This window comes from Leucopleurus acutus, assembly GCF_964270905.1.
Source record: "Leucopleurus acutus genome assembly, chromosome: 10".
NCBI lineage: Eukaryota > Metazoa > Chordata > Mammalia > Artiodactyla > Delphinidae > Leucopleurus > Leucopleurus acutus.
In genome coordinates this window covers 84920848-84943208 of record NC_139153.1, presented here as the reverse complement: position 1 = coordinate 84943208, position 22361 = coordinate 84920848, and the positions used below count along the sequence as shown (strand labels likewise).

General features: G+C 43.9%; 1 protein-coding gene across 1 annotated transcript in view; it reads right to left on the bottom strand.

Moving 5' to 3' along the window:
* Positions 1-10066: 10066 nt before the first annotated feature.
* SLC17A1 (solute carrier family 17 member 1) overlaps positions 10067-22361 on the bottom strand; it is a 212627-nt gene continuing 200332 nt past the window's right edge. The window contains exons 13-15 of the transcript XR_014326509.1: positions 16761-16817; positions 10513-10811; positions 10067-10112 (exon numbers count right to left, since the gene is read on the bottom strand). The gene's annotated coding sequence lies outside the window, so the exon portion shown is untranslated. The remainder of the gene's footprint in view (positions 10113-10512; positions 10812-16760; positions 16818-22361) is intronic.

Genomic DNA, 22361 nt, shown 5'->3' with positions numbered 1-22361 from the left:
CATGTGCCCAGATTAATGTATATAGTTGACTGGAATGAGGTTTTATGAATATTCGTGTTTTTTGAAGGCCTTTAATTTCTGTCTGCATATTAGCTTTTAACGTGTGATTAAGAGAGAATACTTTGACACCTGTAAAAAAATCAAGCTACTACTTTTGAAGACATTTCACAAATATTCACTTACATACGCGCTGAAGGTATTTTATGCATATGTATATTTATACCAATAAAATGATTTTACAAGTGGAACTGCGACTTTCTCCAGTGACTTTTTTAGTGAGGATTGGCTTGTGATGAACTTTGTTTTCCAAAAATCCACAATAACCACAGTTCCCAGATAATCAAAAACCTATTACATTCCAAATAAATGCAACTTGCTAATTCCATGGCCTCCTCTCACCTTTGGCCAAAGGATGAAATTCATCAAAAGGTTATATTATGAGTGTCCAAGAGAGCCCACTCAGGCCAAATGACAGGGCCAGATGATGGAGTGGGGGCCTGAGTCGCTCAGAAAATACCAAGGCACTGTGAGATGAGCCGGACTACTGCTAGGAGGGGTCTGGGAATCTTCACCTAAGTTACAGACCATGGTTTTCCTACCGGTGCCGTGTGCAAGCCCTAAACTAAGAAATCAGCCTATCGGTAATTCACACCCCATCTCAGTTATACCAAACAGGGGCCAAAAAAGCCAGGAATCACTTTGTTTTGAGGACGCCTCGTTGTATGGCTACATTGGGCAGGCTGACCTTCCAAATGTATTTTTCCTTAGGTTAACATTGGTTGGTCTGGGTCTACTTTGCAGAGGCCATTGGCCAGCAATTGGGCAGGCATGTGTCAGGTGTTGGAAAGAAGTCAAACTGCAATTAAAAAATGGCCACTGAAAATCCAGGAAGCGGATAACGACACCTGGTTATTTACGATGGGGAGCTCCACCTGTCTCCACCTGTGGTAGAAAAGATGTTCTCATGCGTTTGATCCTGCCCCATGCTGGCTTGTTTCCCCGTGTGATCCAGCTTCTGTTCAGGATCCACTTTAACACTCTCCATTTGCAAAATAGTATTCCCAGAGGAAATACTGCAAACTTGAAGGGAAAACAATGACTCATTTCTTTTTTGTGAAAGAAAATATATGGAAAAATTACAACAGAAAATCTAAGGAGGCAGGGCAGCCCTGATTTTTCAAAAATGTTGCACCTGTCCTCAACCCCTAGTGTGCAGATCCTAAATTGAGATGGCCATGAAAAGGTATAGCTTTTTTTTTTTTTTTTTTATGTGGTACGTGGGCCCCTCACTGTTGTGGCCTCTCCCGTTGCAGAGCACAGGCTCCGGACGCGCAGGCTCAGCAGCCATGGCTCACGGGCCCAGCCGCTCCGCAGCATGTGGGATCTTCCCAGACGGGGGCATGAACCCGCGTCCCCTGCATCGGCAGGTGGACTCTCAACCACTGCGCCACCAGGGAAGCCCAAGATTTAGCATTTTTTACTTGCTAGATTAAAAGCACTGCCCAGGTGTGGCCCTGCTGTAGAAACCATTTGGAGTTAATTCTCTGCCTGTTCCTCTTTTTTCTTCAGATCAAGAACATTAACCAACACCTTCTATAGATTGTTGAAGGAGCCCAGTGAGAGGTCTTGGTAGAAGGCTCTAGATTATTTGTCTGACCCTCATGTCCACTCTATAAGGCGCTAAGGAAATAGAGGTTTCAGACCCTCAAGGGTTGTCACTGCTGTGTTTGGAGTCCTGCTCTTCCTAAGATACGCAGTCAACTAGAAACCTGCATTCCCGACTCTCATTTAGCCCAGAACCCAACCCCTTAGTCAAACTGCTGAAGACCAGAACCGGGCCAGAACCCAACCCCTTAGCCTCCTTAACATCATACACAAAAATAAGCTCAAAATGGATTAAAGACCTAAATGTAATGCTGGATATTATAAAACTCTCAGGGAAAACATCGGCAGAACACTCTGTGACATAAATCGCAGCAAGATCTTTTTTGGTCCACCTCCTAGAGTAATGGAAATAAACACAAACAAATTGGACCTATTGAAACTTACAAGCTTTTGCAAGCAAAGGAAACCATAAACAAAATGAAAAGACAACCCACAGAATGGGAAAAAATATTTGCAAATGAAGCAACTGACAAGGGATTAATCTCCAAAATATACAAACAGCTCATGCAGCTGAATATCAAAAAACCAAACAACCCAATCAAAAAATGGGCAGATCTAAACAGACATTTCTCCAAAGAAGACATACAGATGGCCAACAGACACATGAAAAGATGCTCAACATCACTAATTATTAGAGAAATGCAAATCAAAACTGCAATGAGGTATCACCTCGCACCAGTCAGAATGGCCATCATCAAAAAATCTACAAGCAATAAATGCTGGAGAGGGTGTGGAGAAAAGGGAAGCTTCCTACACTGTTGGTGGGAATGTAAATTGGTGTAGCCACTGTGGAGACCAGTATGGAGGTTCCATAAAAAACTAAGAATAGAGCTACCATATGATCCAGCAATCCCATTCCTGGGCATATATCTGGAGAAAACCATAATTCAAAAAGATACATGCACCCCAGTGTTCACCGCAGCACTATTTACAATAGCCAAGACATCGAAGCAACCTAAATGTCCACTGACGGAGGAATGGATAAAGAAGAGATGGTACATATATACAATGGAATATTACTCAGCCATAAAAAAAGAATGAAATAATGCCATTTGCAGCAACATGGATGGACCTAGAGATCATCATACTAAGTGAAGTAAGTCAGAGAAAGAAAGACAAATATCGTATGATATTGCTTATATGTGGAATCTAAAAAAGGGGTACAGATTAACTTATCTACAAAACAGAGTTACAGATGTAGTAAACAGACTTATGGTTACCAGGGGGTAAGGGAGAGGAAGGGATAAACTGGGAGACTGGGACTGACATATACACACTACTATATATAAAATAGAAAACTAATAAGGACCTACTGTGTAGCACAGGGAATTCTACTCAATACGCTGTAATGGCCTATATGGGAAAAGAATCTAAAAAAGAGTGGATATATGTATATGTATAACTGATTCACTTTGCTGTACACCTGAAACTAACACAACATTGTAAGTCAACTATACTCTAATAAAAATTTAAAAAATAAAAACTATATATAAAAAATTCTTTTTAATAAATAAAATTTAAAAATCCATGCTTTGAAGCAGCCTGGCCTCACCTCTCCTTCACAGTACAGGCCTGGGGCTGGGCCAACTGCTCAGCGAGCTGTTTTACTGGCGCCTCCCAGCCCCCTGCAACTATAGCTGCACACACACCCCATGTGACACAAAGCTGAACACAGGAGAAGCTAGATTCACTAACACGGGCCATCAGTTTCGTCTGCTGGTAACATAATTAACGTATATTAAGATCTACGTGATGTTTGTCTCACATCTAGACATGGGAAAGCAATGAATTTGGCTTCTGTAGATCCGTCAGCACCGGCCCGGAGCCAGGGTCGTCTGCCTGGGGTTTGGAATGTTGATCACCGTTGGCCACCATCCCCCAAATTGCCAAGGTTCAAAATGTAGAACAAGGCACGTGAGACCCACACACTGCATCTCAAGATTTCTTAGTCTGAGGTCAGATTTTTACCTTGTTTCGTAATCACACCTTGAATTTGTAGCTTCTTTGGTGGAGGAAAAATTTCTTATGAATTAGATGCTCTCCCCCGTTAGAGATTTCTCACACTAGGTATCCCTCCAAGGGTAAAATCCATGCCGTTATTCGATGGTGGCAAATATAACAGAACTAGCGTGATACATCCATACTTTCTAATTTCAGCTTGCATTAGATTTAACTCAGAATGAGGCTGTCACACTGTATGCGCCGTTTACACTGCGGGCCTGTTTCATGCCTCCATACCCAACCCAGTCCTTTGGGATTAGGCACAACTCTGCACCTCCTTGCCATACTCTGATCATGAAGTCTTTGTTGACAATAAAAGCATACATTTAACCTGTTTCTTAAGGTGTGAAGGAATTATCGCAAAGACAAATATTGTCAAGGTGGCAGACACTCCGAGTTGGTTTCCATGTGATCAGAGCAGCCTGGCTGGATGCAGAAAAACCACTGCTGGGAAGGTGTGCTTTGACCTCCTAGACACTGAATCCCTGCAGAGAATTCAGAGGTGTGCTGTACACGGATTCTTCCGTAGAACAGGGTCCTTACCCATGGCAGGAACCATGGAGGAGGGAGCCCTGGAACCGGGCCTGCCGAGTGGGAGGTGTTGGTACAGGGGGCAGCTCATGTTAGGGATGTTCCTACATCCATCCAAGGGGTCAAGAGATCACCGTCTTCTCTCAGGTCCTCAGAGGGGAGAGTGAAGGCAGGCTGTTTCCAACTTATGAGATCAAAAGAGTTCAAGGGGACATCTGACCCTTTGGTGGCACATTCACATTGTGGCCTGGCCAGTCCTGGAAGCCCGTTCTCTCAGTAATCAAATTATTTTGAGGCTGGCCCCTCATGGACCACCTTCTCGCTTTGATCACACCACCAGGTAACCTTATTCCCTTCCAAGGCTACAATTCGCATCTTGGTGATGACGTCCCCCTCATCTCTTGCTTCCCACTCTCTTCAGCATCAGTAGGATGATCCATGGGCATCAGAAATAATCGTGTCCACTCATTAAACTTAAAAGCTTTTGCAAGCAAAGGAAACCATAAACACAATGAAAAGACAACCCTCAGAATGCGAAAAAATATTTGCAAATGAAGCAACTGACAAGGGATTAATCTCCAAAATATACCAACAGCCCATGCAGCTCAATATCAAAGAAACAAACAACCCAATCAAAAAATGGGCAGAAGATCTAAATAGACATTTCTCCAAAGAAAACATGCAGATGGCCAACAGACACATGAAAAGATGCTCAACATCACAAATTATTAGAGAAACGCAAATCAAAACTATAGTGAGGTATCACTTCACACAGGTCAGAATGGCCATTATCAAAAAATGAACAAACAATAAATGCTGGAGAGGGTGTGGAGAAAAGGGAACCCTCCTACACTGTTGGTGCGAATGTAAGTTGGTGCGGCCACTATGGAGAACAGTATGGAGGTTCCTTAAAAAACTAAAAACAGAGCTACCTTATGATCCAGCAATCCCACTCCTGGGCTTATATCTGAAGAAAACCATAATTCACAAAGATTACATGTACCCCAGTGGTCACTGCAGCACTATTTACAATAGCCAAGACATGGAAGCAACCTAAATGTCCACTGACAGAGGAATGGATAAAGAAGATGTGGCACATATATACAATGGAATATTACTCAGCCATAAAAAGAAACGAAATAGTGCCCTTTGCAGAGATGTGGATGGACCTAGAGATTGTCATAGAGTGAATGAAGTTAAGGCAGAAAGAGAAAAACAAATATCATATATCACTTATATGTGGAATCTAAACGATACAGATAAAGTTATTTGCAAAGCAGAAATACAGTCACAGATGTAGAGAATAAACTTATGCTTACCAAAGGGGGAAGGGGGGGTGGGATGAACTGAGAGATCGGGATTGACATATATACACACTACTATGTATAAAATAGATAACTAATGAGAACCTACTGTATAGCACAGGGAACTCCACTCAAGGCTCTGTGGTGACCTAAATGGGAAGGGAATTTTAACAAGAGTGGATATAGGTATACATATAACTGATTCACTGTGCTGTACACCTGAAATTAACACAACATTGTAAAGCAACTATACTCTAAAAAAATTAATTAAAAAAAGAGAAATAATCGTGTCCAATACCAGTGATTCATGAGTGTAGAGTGACCATGAGGCGTGCCCAGTAATGACAAAAATCAAACTTTGTGATAACTGTAGAGATCTAGGACTCACAAGACCCAACTCTTGACGGAGATTAAGGGGTCAGAAGCACCATGCCCTTACATTTCTATAGAGCGGAAACTGATTTTGCAAAAGGTTACCGAGCTTGCTCTATCCCATCCCAGATACCTTGGTGGTACCCTCATCGCCCAAGATTGCAAAGGAAAAGCATGGCTTTTTCCCCACTCCAGGCCAGAGGGCAGGGGGGACCATTTGCTAACAAAGATATGATTTGCTGGCCTGGACTGCTGGGCTCCTGGAGAGTGCCCCTGAGCTGAAGCCAGACTCAGTCCAAAGAGACCAACTTGTCCACCTGCCACTGATTTCGCAAACTCTAAACAAGGTCATTAACCTGCAGGCCAAGGGCCGGGTAGGATTCAAGGCATCTGTGAACTTGGATCGTGAAAATTACATCTTTATTTTCTTTAACCTCGTTTGCAATTTAGCATTTCCCTCAGTTTGAGGATATGCAACAAGCCACGGTTGTATTAGCAACACTTGGGATATTTTCCTATCAGTTTACAAGCATTGCAGGCATTGCAAGACATCTTTCACACATCACAACTCAATTATGGTAGTTATGAGATATCCTGCTAGATCGTGTTATTTAATAGATAAAGCATGTTCACCTCTAAAGCACATTCACCTCTAAAGCATTCACTTTTAAATCAAAATTTGTCTTAAAAATATTTTTAGTAACTGTACACATCAATGTAATTAGTTTCCACTGTAATACTCTGTTGGGCTGCACCCCGGAGGCCTGCAAGCCTTGGAGTTGCCCAGCTTCAAGACCTAAGTAAGACCCGGGAGACAACGACAGACACATAACGGCTTATTGGTCAGGGGAGCTTACAAATCTGAAGCCAGGTCCTGGAGCAACACCCCACCGTGTGAGGCAGCCAGCGAGCAGGACACAACAGCAGTCTTTCCTATAGTGGCGGTGGTGGGGGTGGGGGTGGTGGTGGTCTACCATTTATAGGGGAAATTGACCAATGTTAGTTAGGCTCATCAGTTACCAGGGAAACCGGCAGCTGGGGCACCTCCCTCACAGCCCCTCACCAGGGCCGATGTTTCCTTTTAATAAACTAGCAGGTGAAGCCATTCTGGCCTAAGGGGCAGGGGGAAAGCACGTTCCTGTGAGTAGGGCGGAGGTGACTCAGGTGTCAGTGGAGCAGGGGATGTGCAGGGAGCAACAGACATCTTGAGCGACCTGACCATACACTCCATCCCTAAACACCCTGCACGACCCTTACAGTCCTGGCCCATCCCTCTTCCTCGTTGTCCCTCTTCTGAGGGGTCAGGTATACAGAGGCGAACTGCAACCAGCTACCACAAATGCAATACAGACAACAGCAGCGAAAGAGAATCAGGAGGCCAAGAGGTGGGCAAACTTATGGAGTCAGGAGCTTATCGGGTCATGGAGGGGCCAGAGGAGGACCATGACGGCGTCTCCCTGTAGACCCAGCCATCAGACTCATTTCACAGTGAGGCCACTGTTGTCGCCCAGTCTGTGAACAGAGTCCCTCTGCTCAGACGAGGGGTGAAATGTAAGGTGTTTAACAGGCACAATACAGGGAAGATGACGACCATTGAGCAAAATACAAGCAGTAACAGCACTGAGATACCACCACCCCTGCCCGTGGTTTCTGTCCTGGCCTGCAGGACCCCACGGCCTGTCTACCCTCAGTCCCCACAGCCAGTGCCGAATACTGGAGAGGCCATGTAACAGACTGCAGGGTTAGTGTAATGGTGCCCTTCTCCAGTAGGGGGCGCGGATTAATTACCTTAGTGCTCTTAGGTGGGGCTGGGTAGGAGACAGGTGAAACCTCTTAAGTCTCTTTCTAATCCTCTTCTCCATGAGGCAGCAAACCCAAACCACAGAGACTTACCTGCCAGTCCCAGGGCCATGTTATGATGTGTTCCCCTGGGGGTAGAGCCTGTGGCGAGGGCAAAAGTGAGTTATTGTCCTGGCCAGCAGTCGGCAACGGTCCTTCAGTGGTCAACAGTTGAACCTGAACGGCGTTGACTAGCGGCCTCTGGGTTAACATGGCGTCAGCTCCTGGGATGTGTCCACACGTTGAAGGAGCGGGTTTCCCGTCTCAGCTGTTGTTGAAGCAGCTCATTCACCGCCCAGCAGCAGTGGGGTTGTGAGGCGGGGGGAGATGCCGGTGTGTGCCATTCTTCCCGGCCCATTCCTGAACTTCATGGCCGACAAAGTGGATCCCTTGGTCACTATTAATGTCCATGGGGGGTCTTGTATGTCGCACACCGGCTCTTCTAGGCCCCAAACGCTGTTTGTTTTTGCGTTACTAGACAACTCGGATAGGCCTTTTGTAATGTCTTCCACCTGTTGTGACAGAGACATCAATGGCTTACTGCACAGGGGATCTTACATGGTCTGAAGCCAGGTTCTGTAGCAGCACCCCACTGTGTGCAGCAACTTTCAAATATGCAATACGGTACTATTAACTACAGTCACCATGGCGTACATTATATTCCCATGACTTATAAGTGGAAGTTTGTACCTTTTGACGCCTTTCACCATTTCATCCGCCCCCAACACCCCATCTTCCGCCTCTGGGGAGCCGGGGGGGTGGGGGGGAACATGGGCAAGAGTCTATATGGTACAGGCATACCTCGAAGATTGCGTATTCGGCTCCAGAGCGCTGCGATAAAGTGAGAAAATGTCACAATAAAGCAAGCCACACGAATTTTTCGGTTTCCCACTGCACATAAAAGTAACGTTTAAACTATACTGTGGTCTATTAAGTGTGCAATAGCATTATATCTATAAAAATAAGGTACATACCATAATTAAAAAATACTCTACTGCTAAAAAGTGCTAATCTAAAAATGTATCATCTGACAATGCAGAGATGCCATAAACCTTCAATTTGTAAAGAAAAAAAAACCACATTTGCAAAGTGCAATAAAATAAGGTGCTTATACAGGGAGATCAGCTCGGTGCTTTGTGACCACCTGGAGGGGTGGGATAGGAGGGTGGGAGGGAGGGAGACACAAGAGGGAAGAGATATGGGAACATATGTATATGTATAACTGATTCACTTTGTTATAAAGCAAAAACTAACACACCATTGTAAAGCAATTATACCCCAATAAAGATGTTAAAAAGTAATAATAAAAAAATAAAGTCATTGCTTTAAAAAAAAATAAGGTGCTTATAGTTTCTGTGGGAAGGAATAGGCAAGGCAGGGCAAGAAGGTTTAGGATTGGTTAGTTTGAATAATTTCAGTGGATTCTGGAGTATGGTGGCCGTCCCAAGTTTGCTGGTACCTGGCCCTGGAGTGATTAGGGCAGGGGAATAGTGGCCCTGAGTGGGGAGGTAGGTGGTGAGTGTGTGGGTTCTGGATTGGTTAATTTGCAAATGAAAGGCACACAGATGCTGTTTACTATCTCTAGGAATTGGCCAGCCCTGGGAGGGGCAGTTTCTCCAGTGTCAGCAAGGCCCCAAGATGTCAATGCATCATATTTACAGAAAATAAAAAGGCATGATTAATACAGAGGCCCCCTAAGACTCCTGGCTGGCGGGATGCACTCTGGGAGAAGGTCTGCTTCTGTAGCTTCCTATGAGAGCATGCTGACGGTCCCTTAGCAGACACCTGAGCAGGATGGTCGGGCCAGGCTTACAGAGACGAACGTTCGGGTGGAAATAGCCCTTTGGCCTATGTTCCCAGCACCCTGGCCTCTTCCCACCCTTCTCCATATTCCTCGTCCTCCTGCTGGGCTAGTGGGTGGGAAAGGGGCTCAGCGTGCCTGGATTCGTGGGTTCTGGGGACCTCAGAGGTCCGAGCAGAGGAGCAGAGGGTTGGAAACGAGTGCCCCTAGTGCCCTTGGGTCTGAGGGCAATCTTATGGTCCAGAAGGGGCTGGCCCAGAGAGGGCCTTGGGGACTGAGCCTGTTCAAGTAGGACAGCAATCAGTTCAGTCTTGTTGCCCAAGGAGTGACATTCTGGGAGGACTGCTGTGCAGACAGCTTGTCCTGAACAAGCTTTGCCAGCCACTCCAACCACTGAATAGCTTCAAAAAAAAATTCTGTGTCATTAATGAGTTCAATTGAAAAAGGGAGGAGGAGATAAAAAAAAAAAAGTCCTGGGAGCACGAACATGTTAATGAGATTGATTCTTCCTGGAAAGGGCAAGAGGAAGAAACTTCCACTCCACTAAATCCAATTTTATTTAATTGATTACTGGCCCGAAGTTAGCCCTCCAGCCAATCCTGAAAGACAAAGAAAGCAAGACCCCAAGGTGAGCGAGATGATGTCAGTAGAGCCAAGACTCTGGCACCTCCCGTTACCAGCAATGATGCACAAGGAGCCACAGTGACCGCGACCGAAACACAAGCAAAGCAGCAAGAACCCCATGTGCCATGTGGGTTTCTTGCAAATTTCACGCCGGCAACTTGCTTTTGAAATTCCAAGTGTTCAGGCTATGGTGAGCAGAGCTGAGTGACCACTAGCACGTAGGCGGCCCCCTTGAGGGTACACAACAAGGCTGGGGCCAGTGTTACTGAGTAGGACAAGATTCATCGTGGATTAAGAAGGAAGAATGAAATGTACCTTACTGTCTCATCCCTTTCCCAGGGAGGCCCAGTTTGGATGAAGAACCATGCAACACACCTGGAGACTGGAAGGACTGTCCATCCCCAATTACAGCATCGGACGGAGCATTTCCACAACCCAATCTGTCTCACTGAATTTGGCTTCATAGTGTATTCTCTCCTCTCCTCCCCCGACTCCTGAGAACATCTGCAATACGTGACCGGCTTCTCGTCACCAGTTATGGCTTCTCATCTCGTTAATTTGTTCAATATTTGTTGAGTGCTTATCACGCAATAGGAGATGGTCTGGGTGCTTGTCTGGTAGAACAGAGTTCCCATTTTTTGGCTCAAGGAGCTTCGACTCATGGAGCTAACAATCTAAAAGAGGGGACGGAAAATAAACAAGTAAGTTAATGAATGACATAATTTCTCATGGTAAGTGCTCTGTATGGCAGGGGAAAAGGCGGTGACGGGAGGAGGTATTTTCTTCCTACCCTACCGTTTTCTATTGATTTATACTCCCCCATTGCGGTGGGGACTGGAAGGCACCACCCGGATCTCCTTATTTTAGGAATAACAGATTTATCACTTCGGCTGTCTGCTCCTTGGGGGACCTTCCTCTACTGAAGAGAGCCAACCTGCCCGAGGTCACACCCCTTCCCTGGTGGCTCATCCGGTGGCTGATGAAGGCCCAGCCCCTCACCCCAGCTCACAACAGCTGTGAAAAAGTGACCCCATCTTCAGAACCCTCCACAGGGTGGGCTGAGGCCTTCACTGCGACAGCGTCACAGCTCAGTTTCTCCCTCTGCCCCAACCTGGTGCCTTCCTTCCTTTGATCCCAAGAACACTTCTCAATAACCCTCCTACACACCAGTCTCCAGCCCGGAGATGGCTTTCTAGTGAACCCAGTCAGTGACAGTTTTGAACAAAATGAATTTAAAGTACTTGAAGTAGTTGAGCTTATTTAACAGAACATATTTATAATTCATAAATACTCATTGGGTTAGCCTCAGAGCGTCTCTAAAACCTCCTGGGACTGTAAACCCAGCCCCTGCAAACGGGGCTTTCCTCCCCTGCAATCACTGTAGCGTTCTATTCTTTTTCCCAGGACGGCTGGGAGACTAGAGGAACCTGCTCTTCTCAGCCAGCCTCTCCGAACTTCCTGGCCTGACGGATGATGCTCTTTGGGGGGAGGGGCTGCCCCCGACGCCCCTCTAGGAAAGCAAACTCATCTTCCAGTAGCAGAGGTTGCATAAATTGGGTTCTGGAAACATCCAGAAATTCTCTCTCAGCTTCTCCCTGGTGCCACTGCCATCTCTCTTTTCCACCTTGAAAAACTGGGCTGTGATCTCTTCGTTAACCATTAACAAATATCTACGGAGTATCTGCTGTGTGCCAAACACTAGCCTATGAGTCTCCTCTCTCCTTGGAAACCACACCTGGTCCGTCATTACCAGAGCCGCCCAACCTGGAGCCGCCCCAGAGAGCTTAAGCCTCTTGGGAACCTTTCAAATTTGCTGGGGTTGATTGAGGGGCATTAATCCCTTTAGCTTGAGTTTGCTGTTTCATTTCTTTCCATTTCATCTTTTTCCCCCCTCTCTTATCTACAATAACTTCCTCTTCCCACTGGCCTCCCCGCCTCTGTTTTCTTGTTACCCTCTATGCTCTATGCCAATATGATGGTCTTGGTACTCAAAAGCTTCTGGTATTTGTTAAATGTTTCCAAATGCACAGATATCCACAATTTGTAGGTGAAGAAACTGAGAAAGAAAACAGGGCCCTTCTGAAATTCCTCGAGAAAGATGGAGAAGAGAATAAGAATAGTAAACATTGAATTTGGCAACATGCCAGGCATTTTACACACGTTACCCCTGATTTAACCCTCAGAGCAACCCTGTGAAGTAGATAGCATTACCATCGCCATTTACAAATAAGGAATTCAAGGTTTAAAGAAGTTGAGTAACTTACCCAAGCTCACATACTTTGTGATCCAGTGTATCGCCAAAATCGCTTACCCCTTAGCGCTAAGCTACCTCACCAAGGGGAAGAGCCCATCTCCTGATTTCCAGTCCGGAGCTCTGGGAGGCAGGAGATGAAGGCTTGTGAGTGATGGGAAAGTGCGTGGCTGCGTAAGCCCCAAGGTTTGCCCCACTATGCTGATGCGAATAGGGCATCCTGTCTTTTTCCAGAAAAAAAGCCCCTCCTTGCCTGGCATTAACTAATAATGCTGGATCCTCCAGTATTCCCTCTGCAGCGAGACCACACTGCGGAGAGGTGGAGGGAGCAAGGTCCCACTCCAGAAAAGGGGTTATTTCATTACAATCAGGAGCCCCAGGAGCCCAGAGCTGCCAATCTGGTGAAAGCACTGATTGTAACTTTAATGCCAATTACCTGCAGGGAAGGGGCATTATTAGCTTCCAACTCCCTCCCCAGGAAAATTCAAGGAAGTGGCTGGGCTATCTAAGGCATGCAGGCGGCAATCAGAGGAGCTAGCCTTCGATTTCTTCCCCACCTCCAGCCCCCAAGGCTCAGCCTCATCCCTTTTTGTGATCAAGTCCAGACAGCTTGGTGGTGGTGGTCGGGTCGGGGGGTCGGGCGGGGGTCGGGCGGGGGGAGGTGCCGAAGCTGTTCAGCTTAGATTGTTTCATAAGCGGAGAAAGACATGGAGAAAAGGCTACGAATGTATATGGTCTTTTAAAAAAATTAAAAAGCACAGTGTAGGTAGTTTCTCCTCCTGACTTTCCAGACCCACAGCCAGGAGTGAGCAGGAAAGAGAGCAGGAAGGGCAGCACCATGTTGGTAGAGCATCCCGGGCGCCATGGCTCCTGACTTTTCGTTGGCACAGGGACCACTGCTAGCTAGTCTGTGGGGTCTGGAAGAAGTGGCTCGGCTTTTCTTCCACATATGGAAGGTGTCCAGAGTAAACTGGGCATGGAGACAGCTCCGTGTGCCTAACAGCCCTGCCACCTACTCTCGGCACAGTCCAGGTCCTGGGCTCTGGGAGCTGGGAATGCAGCGTGGCCAGTCCTTGTCTGAGGGAACCACTGTGCTGGCTCTTCTTGCTGATGAGGCGGCCGTCATGGCATGAGGTGAGTGTGGCGCAGAGTCCAGAACACAGTGGGTGTAAAGAAATGAGGGGCCATAGGGAGCAGGGACATAGGTAGAGCCTAGGGGCAGAGATGTGATAGGCACTACGCTTGTCCTATAAGTGGGAAGGAGGGGTGAGTGGGAAAGCAACATCGGTGGTTTCCCCCAACCCCCAGCCATCCCACCTAACTGCTGGATCTAAATCCACAGAGGAGTTTCCTCACCTGAAAATTAGGGGTACTGATTATCTTCCAGTTAGGGTTACTATAAAAATTGAATAAGAATTTTTTTAAAAGTGAAGCGGTGCACAAAAAGGACCTGTGGATGTATCGATACGGAAAAGTGTTCCTTTTTTACCACCACCATCCCCATTCCTGAGCCTCAGCTCATTCCATCCCAACACTGGCTTAAGGATGACATAGGACGGAGCAGGGCACAGCTATTTTACTAAAGTAGAACATCTAATGGTTTGTTTTTAGGTTACATCAGAAGCAGTGACACATGACAATCAATCAAAAACAAAAAACAAAAAAACCCCTGTATCCCTGCAACAGAGATTTCATTCCTTATGCTGTACAGGTGGAAGCTCTAACCAGGGAGGGGTCTGGGCCACTACCATGGGGATCCGGGCATTTTAGAATAGGAACTGCTTATTTTTCCTACGGAGTTTACTGTGGACCCAGGATGCCCCAGCATTTAGGAAATTTTCCTCATCCATAATCATACTGGAGTCTGGAAGTGAGACCTGCAAACTCGCTCTACCCCAATTCACAGATGACAAAGTTGAGCTACTCTGCTAGAAAGATCTGTCTTCCCAGCCCATAATCCCAGAAGGGCAAACCCAGACCTTCTTCCCTAAATGACTGAATCAGGAGTGAACATCTGACCCACAGGGAACCCACCAGGTTCTCTCTCTCCAAATAATTTGGAAAAGTAAAGAAGAATTAGTTCAGGGGTTGGCAAACTATTGCCCATCAGCCCAATCTGGCAACACCCACTAGTTTACATATTATCTATGACTGTCCATGCTTGCAACAGAGATCTATGGGTCCAGAAAGTCTAAAATATTTACTATCTGTCCTTTACAAAACTTTCCACTTCCTGAAAGAGAAGGTCACAGAGACATGGATGCTGTGACCACCATTTGTGGGCCGGAGGGTCATATGCATTCAGAAGAGAAGCAGCTGTGCTCAGAGACTTGGGGTGGGGGGGGGGGAGAGAGGGGAGGGGGGGAGAGGGATTATGCAAGAGAGGCGGCCAAGAGCAGACAAGAACTAAGCAACTCAGAGGAGAAAGGGCAGAAAGGGCCTGACGACCTTCCAAAATCCATGAAACACATGGGTCTTGCTTGTGCGCCATCCCTGTGATAGTCTTATATATCCTACAACAAACCTCTTTTACCTAAGCTAGTTTCACTGTGGTTGTTTCTTTCAACAAAATGAATCCTGACTAAATCAGCCATAGGGGCTACTATGTGACTATAGCGCGTATGGAGCAATTAAGGTCTCTGAAGCCATTGCTGACTCTCTTGATGGATCATTGGGACAAGCTTATAGTTAACCTAAGGTGTGGGGGTATGCCGCTTGGAAACAGGAAGAGCATTCCTAAAGTCCAGATTTATGAATGGGTAAATAGTCTTGCAGGTGCCAGGAATACAACAGCAGAGGTCTTCATCATTGGGGACTAGCTGAGCATAGCGGCCACCTGGTCCTAATGATTATTAAACAATATCTATTAACTACAAAGATCTTGATGATAGAGAAGTGATTTATCGCACAGAACAGTCCTGGGTAGAGTCAGCAAAAGGATGGAAGGAACTGTACAGGCCCTAGAGGGCATCAGTTATGCTAATAGCCATACATCATGTAGTAGAAATAACCATATTACTTACAAGATGTAATAAAATTGCAAAATTATGTACAGTCGGTAAATGGGAAGGTGATCCAATGGTAAAGACACTGATAAAAATAATTAGAATGATTAAAACCTTCCTTTCTCACCAAACCAAAGACATAAAAGAAAAATCTGACAACTCCAATTCTTAATAACATAAAAAAAAATCTGTGTGTCAAACATGTCCATGAGGAAAGTCAAAAAATAAATGGTAAACTGGGAAAAATGTTTGCCACTTATGTCACAGACACTGGCTACATCATTATTTATTTAACTGAAGAGTGTTACTGGTTTTCTCATCCTAGAGAAGAAATCACTGTTAACTTTTAAAATTAATTGCTACCATTCTGAGGTGTGATTTTAAATCTGAAAAGGAACTGCAAACCACTGGCAGAGGCCAGGTTGTAAAAGAGAGATTTTGTTGTCATTGGGAATAGACCATCACAAGAACTTCAGACTAAGATAATGGACTGAGCTGACGTGGGAAGCCCTCCCTCTTATCCTAACACCTCACACCAAAAACCCAGGTGCCAGAAAGGGGTTGTCCTTTCCGTGTACGAGTATAAGAAAAATGCTTCCTCATTGGGCTGTAAAAGACTGCCTCCACAAAATAGGGGGCTTGCATGGGACCCCCATCAAGGTGAGCTCATGGGAAAAACTTAGAAAAGCAACAAGGAAACTCACCAGCAGTGATAATAAGCCATCTGAAGGGGACTTAAAAATGAATGTCAAAAATATATACACATATTGAGAAAGGAAGAGAATCCACAAGACAAACGCAGGAATTTATTTTTAAAGGAACAGGCATTTTTTCAAAGTCAGAAAGATTAAAGAGGATTAAAGGCAGGTGCAAATTTTTTTTACAACGCCTCCCTTTGAAATGCAGAGTCTGGGCGGGGCTCTCACCCTGTTTTGACAAATGGAATATGGCAATAATGACGCTACCTAACTTGTAAAGCTGGGCCTTAAAGGATCTGCAGCTGCTGTATTTGTCTCTTGGGACGCTCCCTCTTTGAGCCCAGGTACCATGCTAGGAGAAGCCCAAGTGAGCCACGTGGAGGAGAATGGAGGGATATCTCTAGGCAGTCCCAGCTGAGCTCCTGGCTGACAGTTCCAACTACCAGCCATGTGAGGGAGGGCATTCGTTGGAACTTTCAGGCCCAATCAGGGTGATGCCACCAGGAGCAGCAGTAAGCCTCTTTTGCGGGGCCCAAGGCCACACAGCAGAATTATAAGCAATTAAATGATTGCTTCTCTAAGTTTTGGAGTGATTTGTTACCTGGCAATAGATAACTGAGAAAAACCACCATGGAGAAATCGCAGTTTGGATGAAAAGATGGGACTTACCTCCATTGCCAAGTTTCTTTTGGGTCAGCTCTGAGGCAGATACCAGGCAGACCTTTGCTGGAAGAGAGTAAAAAGAATGTTACCCTGGAAGGGAGCCCTAGATAGAACACACAGCATGACATACGCAGTGTTGAGTAGAGAAATGCCTGGCAGCAGGCAGCAGAGCTGAAAATGAGTTCTAAGTCATCGCATAAAGAAGAAGAGTTTCAATGACCACTGTCTCACTACAGAAAGGTTTATCATTTTATGTAATTAACTTGGATCTTGTGATTCATTATTGGAAACCTCACTTATATTACATGCTGTTTGTAGACAAAAAATAATCAATGATTAATATGCTACTAAGTTAAAAGAATTAATGTTTTTGCAGAGATTTCACCAATGAGTAAGTCATATATGCTACATCTGCTTCTACTGGTTACTCCTCCTTGAGACCCTAGCTCCTGGGCCACAAGCCTCAGGTCGTCTATTTTCAGTTTGTTACCGATTACCTGCTGCTAGCCACTGTCCCAGACTGCCCTGCACAACCTTGCTCAGTGCCTGGCATTCACTGGGCAGGCAACAAACATTTACAAAATTGAAGCAAATTGACTTCTTGAATGAAGGTGGGTTCCTAGGGCCCTAAGGGTTTTCAATAGGCCAAATTTTCCTTATGGACAAGCTAGGAATAAATTGGCCATTTTAAAGAGCTCTATGAACACAGACCACTCGTGAGAAAGGCTTAACATCACATCCTGATGTGTCCACCTTCTGTCTTTAGAGAACTGAGAAACAATAAAGACTAATGATAGGGCTTCCCTGGTGGCGCAGTGGTTGAGAGTCCGCCTGCCGATGCAGGGGACATGGGTTCGTGACCCGGTCCGGGAAGATCCCACATGCCGCGGAGCGGCTGGGCCCGTGAGCCATGGCCGCTGAGCCTGTGTGAAAAAAAAAAAAAGACTAATGATACAGAATAGAATTAATGTTGGCAAACGCTCTTTTTTTTAACATCTTTATTGGAGTATAATTGCTTTACAGTGTTGTGTTAGTTTCTGCTGTATAACAAAGTGAATCAGCTATACATATACATATATCCCCATATCCCCTCCCTCTTGCGTCTCCGTCCCACTCTCCCTATCGCACCCCTCTAGGTGGTCACAAAGCACCGAGCTGATCTCCCTGTGCTATGCGGCTGCTTCTCACTAGCTATCTGTTTTACATTTGGGAGTGTATATATCTCAATGCCACTCTCTCACTTTGTCCCAGCTTACCCGTCCCCCCCCCCCCATGTCCTCAAGTCCATTCTCTACGTCTGCGTCTTTATTCCTGTCCTGCCCCTAGGTTCTTCAGAACCTTTTTTTTTTTTTAGATTCCATATATATGTGTTAGCATACGGTATTTGTTTTTCTTTCTGACTTACTTCACTCTGTATGACAGACTCTAGGTCCATCCACCTCACTACAAATAACTCAATTTCATTTCTTTTTATGGCTAAGTAATATTCCACTGTATATATGTGCCACATCTTCTTTATCCATTCATCTGTCTATGGACACAGAGGTTGCTTCCATGTCCCGGCTATTGTAAACAGAGCTGCAATGAAAATTGTGGTACATGACTCTTTTTGAATTATGGTTTTCTCAGGGTATGTACCCAGTAGTGGGATTGCTGGGTCGTATGGTAGTTCTAATTTTAGTTTTTAGAGGAACTTCCATACTGTTCTCCATAGTGGCTGTATCAATTTACATTCCCACCAGCAGTGTAAGAGGGTTCCCTTTTCTCCACACCCTCTCCAGCATTTACTGTTTGTAGATTTTCTGATGATGGCCATTCTTACCGGTGTGAGGTGATACCTCACTGTAGTTTTGATTTGCATTTCTCTAATGACTAGTGATGTTGAGCATCCTTTCATGTGTTTTTTGGCAATCTGTATATCTGCTTTGGAGAAATGTCTATTTAGGTCTTCTGCCCATTTCTGGATTGGATTGTTTGTTTTGGATTAATCCTTTGTCAGTTGCTTTGTTTGCAAATATTTTCTCCCATTCCGACAGTTGTCTTTTGGTCTTGTTTACAGTTTCCTTTGCTGTGCAAAAGCTTTGAAATTTCATTAGGTGCCATTTGTTTATTTGGGTTTTTATTTCCATTTCTCTAGGAGGTGGGTCAAAAAGGGTCTTGCTGTGATTTATGTCATAGAGTGTTCTGCCTATGTTTTCCTCTAAGAGTTTGATGGTGTCTGGCCTTACATTTAGGTCTTTAATCCATGTTGAGTTTATTTTTGTGTACGGTGTTAGGGAGTGTTCTAATTTCATTCTTTTACATGTAGCTGTCCAGTTTTCCCAGCACCATTTATTGAAGAGGCTGTCTTTTCTCCACTGTATATTCTTGCCTCCTTTATCAAAGATAAGGTGACCATATGTGCATGGGTTTATCTCTGGGCTTTCTATCCTGTTCCATTGATCTATATTTCTGTTTCTGTGCCAGTACCATAGTGTCTTGATTACTGTAGCTTTGTAGTATCGTCTGAAGTCAGGGAGCCTGATTCCTCCAGCTCTCTTTTTCTTTCTCAAGATTGCTTTGGCTATTCGGGGTCTTTTGTGTTTCCATACAAATTGTGAAATTTTTTGTTCTAGTTCTGTGAAAAATGCCATTGGTAGTTTGATAGGGATTGCATTGAATCTGTAGATGGCTTTGGGTTGTATAGTCATTTTCACAATGTTGATTCTTCTAACCCAAGAACATGGTGTCTCTCTCCATCTGTCTGTTTCTTCTTTAATTTCCTTCATCAGTGTCTTATAGCTTTCTGCATACAGGTCTTCTGTCTACTTAGGTAGGTTTATTCCTAGGTATTTTATTCATTTTGTTGCAGTGGTAAATGGGAGTTTCCTTATTTTGTTTCAGAGTTTTCATCATTAGTGTATAGGAATGCAAGAGATTTCTGTGCATTAATTTTGTATCCTGCTACTTTACCAAATTCATTGATTATCTCTAGTAGTTTTCTGGTAGCATCTTTAGGATTCTCTACATATAGTATCATGCCACCTGAAAACAGTGACAGTTTTACTTCTTTTCTGATTTGTATTCCTTTTATTTCTTTTTCTTCTCTGATTGCTGTGGCTAGAACTTCCAAAACTATGTTGAATAATAGTGGTGAGTGTGGGCAACCTTGTCTTCTTCCTGATCTTAGTGGAAATGGTTTCAGTTGTTCACCATTGAGAACAATGTTGGCTGTGGGTTTGTCATACATGACCTTTATTACGTTAAGTTCCCTCTATGCCTACATTCTAGAGGGTTTTTTATCATAAATGGGTGTTGAATTTTGTTGACAGCTTTTTCTGCATCTATTGAGCTTGTCATATGGTGTTTATCCTTCAGTTTGTTAATATGGTGTACCACATTGATTGATTTATGTCTATTGAAGAATCCTTGCATTCCTGGGATAAACCCCACTTAATCATGGTGTATGATCCTTTTAATGTGCTGCTGGATTCTGTTTGCTAGTCTTTTGTTGAGGATTTTTGCATCTATGTTCATCAGTGATATTGGCCTGTAGTTTTCTGTTTTTGTGACATCTTTGTCTGGTTTTGGTATCAGGGCGATGGTGGCCTCGTAGAATGAGTTTGGGAGTGTTCCTCCCTCTGCTATATTTTGGAAGAGTTTGAGAAGGATAGGTGTCAGCTCTTCTCTAAATGTTTGATAGAATTCGCCTGTGAAGCCATCTGGTCCTGGGCTTTTGTTTGCTGGAAGATTTTTAATCACAGTCTCAATTTCAGTGCTTGTGATTCATTTGTTTATATTTTCTATTTCTTCCTGGTTCAGTCTTAGAAGGTTATACCTTTCTAAAAATTTGTCCATTTCTTCCAGGTTGTCCATTTTATTGGCATAGAGTTGCTTGTAGTAGTCTCTTTTGATGCTTTGTATTTCTGCAGTGTCTGTTGTAACTTCTCCTTTTTCATTTCCAATTCTATTGATTTCAGTCCTCTCCCTCTTTTTCTTTATGAGTCTGGCTAATGGTTTATCAATTTTGTTTATCTTCTCAAAGAACCAGCTTTTAGTTTTATTGATCTTTGTTATTGTTTCCTTCATTTCTTTTTCATTTATTTCTCATCTGATCTTTATGATTTCTTTCCTTCTGCTAACTTTGGATATTTTTGTTCTTCTTTCTCTAATTGCTTTGGGTGTAAGGTTAGGTTGTTTGTTTGAGATGTTTCTTGTTTCTTGAGGTAGGATTGTACTGCTATAAACTTCCATCTTAGAACTGCTTTTGCTGCATCTCGCAGGTTTTGGGTCATCGTGCTTTCATTGTCATTTGTTTCTAGGTATTTTTTGATTTCCTCTTTGATTTCTTCAATGATCTCTTGGTTATTTAGCAGTGTATTGTTTAGCCTCCATGTGTTTGTATTTTTTACAGTTTTTTTCGTGTAATTGATATCTAGTTTCATAGCATTGTGATCGGAAAAGATACTTCATATGATTTCAATTTTCTTAAATTTACCAAGGCTTGATTTGTGACCCAAGATATGATCCATCCTGGAGAATGGCCCATGAGAACTTGAGAAGAAACTGTATTCTGTTGTTTTTGGATGGAATGTCCTATAAATATCAATTAAGTCCATCTTGTTTAATGTGTCATTTATAGCTTGTGTTTCCTTATTTATTTTCAGTTTGTATGATCTGTCCAGTGGTGAAAGTGGGGTGTTAAAGTCCCCTACTATGACTGTGTTACTGTCAATTTCCCCTTTTATGGTTGTTAGCCTTTGCCTTATGTATTGAGGTGCTCCTAAGTTGAGTGCATAGATATTTACAATTGTTAAATCTTCTTCTTGGATTGATCCCTTGATTATTATGTATTGCCCTTCTTTGTCTCTTGTAATAGCCTTTATTTTAACGTCTATTTTGTCTGATATGAGAATTGCTACTCCAGCTTTCTTTTGATTTCCATTTGCATGGAATATCTTTTTCCATCCCCTCACTTTTAGTCTGTATGTGTCCCTAGGTCTGAAGTGGGTCTCGTGTAGATAGCCTATATATGGGTCTTATTCTTGTATCTATTCAGCCAGTCTATGTCTTTTGTTTGGAGCATTTAATCCATTTCCATTTAAGGTAATTATTGATATGTATGTTCCTATTACCATTTTCTTAATTGTTTTTGGTTTGTTATTGCAGGGTTTTTCCTTCTCTTGTGTTTCCTGCCTAGAGAAGTTCCTTTAGCATTTGTTGTAAAACTGCTTTGGTGGTGCTGAATTCTCTTAGCTTTTGCTTGTCTGTAAAGGCTTTAATTTCTCCATCAAATCTAAATGAGATCCTTGCTGGGTAGAGTAATCTTGCTTGTAGATTTTCCCCTTTCATCACTTTAAATATGTCCTGCCACTCCCTTCTGGGTTGCAGACTTTCTGCTGAAAGATCAGCTGTTAACCTTATGGGGATTCCCTCGTATGTTATTTGTTGTTTTTCCCTTGCTGCTTTTAATATTTTTTACTTTGTATTTTATTTTTCACAGTTTAATATGTGTCTCGGCATGTTTCTCCTTGGATTTATCTTGTATGGGACTCTCTGTGCTTCCTGGACTTGATTTACTATTTCCTTTCACATATTAGGGAAATTTTCAGCTATAATCTCCTCAAA